The sequence below is a fragment of the Onthophagus taurus genome, chromosome 10 (genome assembly GCF_036711975.1).
Source record: "Onthophagus taurus isolate NC chromosome 10, IU_Otau_3.0, whole genome shotgun sequence".
NCBI classification, from domain to species: Eukaryota; Metazoa; Arthropoda; class Insecta; order Coleoptera; family Scarabaeidae; genus Onthophagus; species Onthophagus taurus.
The window spans coordinates 9197218-9202046 of NC_091975.1; the positions used below are offsets into that span (position 1 = coordinate 9197218).

The 4829-nt window shown below is 26.1% G+C and overlaps 1 long non-coding RNA gene across 1 annotated transcript; it reads right to left on the reverse strand.

Annotated features, from left to right (window-relative positions):
* Positions 1 to 4095: 4095 nt before the first annotated feature.
* On the reverse strand, positions 4096 to 4534 carry LOC111428893 (uncharacterized). The gene is made up of 2 exons (XR_011641588.1): positions 4345 to 4534; positions 4096 to 4295 (listed from the first exon to the last, which is right to left on the reverse strand). It is a non-coding gene; the product is annotated as an uncharacterized lncRNA (long non-coding RNA).
* Between the last annotated feature and the right edge of the window lie 295 nt (positions 4535 to 4829).

Here is a 4829-nt window from a genome sequence, read left to right on the forward strand (position 1 = left end):
ACCCAAGTCTGCATTTTTAATCATTAATTTGGAGAATAGAATTTTAAATAATCATATCTTAAAAACGAATTGAGATATAACGATGAAATAAGAAGCATTTTAAAGTAAATTTAATCAAGATTAAATATGCCATAAATAATTTCTTGCTTTCCATAAATGTGGTTGTTATAATCTTTTGAACCCAAGTCTAAATGTTTAATCATTAATTTGGAGAATAGAACTTTAAAGAATCATATCTTAAAAACGAATTGAGATATAACGATGAAATAAGAAGCATTTTAAAGTAAATTTAATGAAGATTAGATGTGCCATAAACAGTTTCTTGATTTCCATAAACATCGTTGTTATGATTTTTTGAACCTAATCATGCATGTTTAATTGTTATGAATTTGTAAAATTAAAAATAAATAGTCGTATCTTGAGAACAAATTGAGATATAGCGACGAAATAAGAAGCATTTTAAAGTAAATTTAATAAAGATTAAATGTGCCATAAATAATTTCTTGTTTTCCATAAACGTGGTTGTTATGATTTTTTGAACCCAAGTCTGCATTTTTAATCATTAATTTGGAAAATAGAATTTTAAAGAATCATATCTTAAAAACGAATTAAGATATAACGATGAAATAAGAAGCATTTTAAAGTAAATTTAATGAAGATTAAGTGTGCCATAAATAATTTCTTGTTTTCCATAAACGTGATTGTTATGATTTTTTGAAACAAAGTCTGCATGTTTAATCATTCATTTCGAGAATAGAACATTAAAGAATCATATCTTAAAAAGGAATTGAGATATAATCATAAAATGAGAAGCATTTTGAAGTAAATTTAATGAAGATTAGATGTGCCATAAACAGTTTCTTGTTTTCCATAAACACCGTTGTTATGATTTTTTGAACCCAACTATGCCTGTTTAATTGTTATGAATTTGTAAAATTAAAAATAAATAGTCGTATCTTGAGAACAAATTGAGATATAGCCACGAAATAAGAAGCATTTTAAAGTAAATTTAATAAAGATTAAATGTGCCATAAATAATTTCTTGTTTTCCATAAACGTGGTTGTTATGATTTTTTGAACCCAAGTCTGCACGTTTAATCATTCATTTGGAGAATAGAAATTTAAATAATCATATCTTAAGAACGAATTGAGATATAATCATAAAATAAGAAGCATTTTGAAGTAAATTTAATGAAGATTAGATGTGCCATAAACAGTTTCTTGTTTTCCATAAACATCGTTGTTATGATTTTTTGAACCCAATCATGCATGTTTAATTGTTATGAATTTGTAAAATTAAAAATAAATAGTCGTATCTTGAGAACAAATTGAGATATAGCGACGAAATAAGAAGCATTTTAAAATAAATTTAATAAAGATTAAATGTGACATAAATAATTTCTTATTTTCCATAAACGTGGTTGTTATGATTTTTTGAACCCAAGTCTGCATTTTTAATCATTAATTTGGAAAATAGAATTTTAAAGAATCATATCTTAAAAACGAATTAAGATATAACGATGAAATAAGAAGCATTTTAAAGTAAATTTAATGAAGATTAAGTGTGCCATAAATAATTTCTTGTTTTCCATAAACGTGATTGTTATGATTTTTTGAAACAAAGTCTGCATGTTTAATCATTCATTTAGAGAATAGAACATTAAAGAATCATATCTTAAGAACGAATTGAGATATAATCATAAAATAAAAGGCATTTTGAAGTAAATTTAATGAAGATTAGATGTGCCATAAACAAAGTCTTGTTTTCCATAAACACCGTTGTTATGATTTTCTGAACCCAATCATGCATGTTTAATTGTTATGAATTTGTAAAATTAAAAATAAATAGTCGTATCTTGAGAACAAATTGAGATATAGCGACGAAATAAGAAGCATTTTAAAATAAATTTAATAAAGATTAAATGTGACATAAATAATTTCTTATTTTCCATAAACGTGGTTGTTATGATTTTTTGAACCCAAGTCTGCATTTTTAATCATTAATTTGGAAAATAGAATTTTAAAGAATCATATCTTAAAAACGAATTGAGATATAATCATAAAATAAGAAGCATGTTGAAGTAAATTTAATGAAGATTAGATGTGCCATAAACAGTTTCTTGTTTTCCATAAACATCGTTGTTATGATTTTTTGAACCCAATTATGCATGTTTAATTGTTATGAATTTGTAAAATTGAAATTTAAATAGTCGTATCTTGAGAACAAATTGAGATATAGCCACGAAATAAGAAGCATTTTAAAGTAAATTTAATGAAGATTAAGTGTGCCATAAATAATTTCTTGTTTTCCATAAACGTGGTTGTTATGATTTTTTGAACCCAGGTCTGCAAGTTTAATCGTTAATTTGGAGAATACAACATTAAAGAATCATATCTTAAGAACGAATTGAGATATAATCATAAAATAAGAGGCATTTTGAAGTAAATTTAATGAAGATTAGATGTGCCATAAACAGTTTCTTGTTTTCCATAAACATCGTTGTTATGATTTTTTGAACCCAATCATGCATGTTTAATTGTTATGAATTTGTAAAATTAAAAATAAATAGTCGTATCTTGAGAACAAATTGAGATATAGCGACGAAATAAGAAGCATATTAAAGTAAATTTAATAAAGATTAAATGTGCCATAAATAATTTCTTGTTTTCCATAAACGTGGTTGTTATGATTTTTTGAACCCAAGTCTGCATGTTTAATCATTAATTTGGAGAATAGAACTTTAAAGAATCATATCTTAAAAACGAATTGAGATATAATCATAAAATAAGAGGCATTTTGAAATAAATTTAATGAAGATTTGATGCGCTTTAAACAGATTCTTGTTTTCCATAAACATCGTTGTTATGATTTTTTGAACCCAATTATGCATGTTTAATTGTTATGAATTTGTAAAATTGAAATTTAAATAGTCGTATCTTGAAAACAAATTGAGATATAGCGACGAAATAAGAAGCATTTTAAAGTAAATTTAATGAAGATTAAATGTGTAATAATTTCTTGTTTTCCATAAACGTGGTTGTTATGATTTTTTGAACCCAAGTCTGCATTTTTAATCATTAATTTGGAAAATAGAATTTTAAAGAATCATATCTTAAAAACGAATTAAGATATAACGATGAAATAAGAAGCATTTTAAAGTAAATTTAATGAAGATTAAGTGTGCCATAAATAATTTCTTGTTTTCCATAAACGTGGTTGTTATGATTTTTTGAACCCAAGTCTGCATGTTTAATCATTAATTTGGAAAATAGAACTTTAAAGAATCATATCTTAAAAACGAATTGAGATATAATCATAAAATAAGAAGCATTTTGAAGTAAATTTAATGAAGATTAGATGTGTCATAAACAGTTTCTTGTTTTCCATAGACATCGTTGTTATGATTTTTTGAACCCAACCATGCATGTTTAATTGTTATGAATTTGTAAAATTGAAATTTAAATCATCGTATCTTGAGAACAAATTGAGATATAACGATGAAATAAGAAGCATTTTAAAGCAAATTTAATGAGGATTATATTTGCCATAAATAATTTCTTGCTTTTCATAAACGTGGTTGTTATGATTTTTTGAACCCAAGTCTGCATGTTTAATCATTAATTTGGAAAATAGAACTTTAAAGAATCATATCTTAAAAACGAATTGAGATATAATCATAAAATAAGAAGCATTTTGAAGTAAATTTAATGAAGATTAGATGTGTCATAAACAGTTTCTTGTTTTCCATAGACATCGTTGTTATGATTTTTTGAACCCAACCATGCATGTTTAATTGTTATGAATTTGTAAAATTGAAATTTAAATCATCGTATCTTGAGAACAAATTGAGATATAACGATGAAATAAGAAGCATTTTAAAGCAAATTTAATGAGGATTATATTTGCCATAAATAATTTCTTGCTTTTCATAAACGTGGTTGTTATGATTTTTTGAACCCAAGTCTGCATGAGATGACATAGAACTTTAAATAATCATATCTTAAAAACTAATTGAGATATAACGATGAAATAGGAAGCACTTTAAAGTAAACTTAATGAAGATTAAATGTGTCATGAACAACTTATTCCAAAAATAATTGATTTTTTCGTTTAATTTTTTTATTTTAAATTTACAAGATTATTTTTTCACCTTATTCTAACTCTTCGGCATTTTTGGTTAACTTTTGTAAAGTAGCTTCCCCATTTTTAGCATTCTTGTCGTTGTTTGCCCTTCTCTTATTGATGCAACGGCGGATACAACAAAAGCAAATTCCCAACATGATTACCACCGTCACTAAAAACGATTAAATAACAAGAGAGAAAGAAATCTTAAAAAGTCTTACAAATCGTTGTGAAATAAATTGCCCAAATTGGTAAACCAACTTCAACACTAACTTCTTCAGCTACTTTATATGGTGGTATTGGTGTTGCTTTAAATTGTTGACGTTTCATGGTGTTGTTTAGCAAATGTCCACGGTGTGGTAAAATTTGTTTCGAGTATATGATGATTCATTTGGGATGTTGCTACTTTACAAAGCACAAAATGAATGAGTAAACATGTTGATTAATAAGAATAAAGAAATTATTTGTGTTAAATTGCGATAATCTTTGATCTTCCGCTGATTATCCACGAATTTGTGATACGAAAAATTATCTAAGCAATATAAAAAACCGCATCCTTGTGCCATCTGTTATTATTACAGCCCGACCGAAAACTCATTCTGTTCACTGACAATGAGGCGTTGGTTTTACTGCTTCGGCGAGACGGCGAGCGAAACCGTAAATCAATGTTAGTGCACCATCGACACTTTTGTCCTTAGATTATATA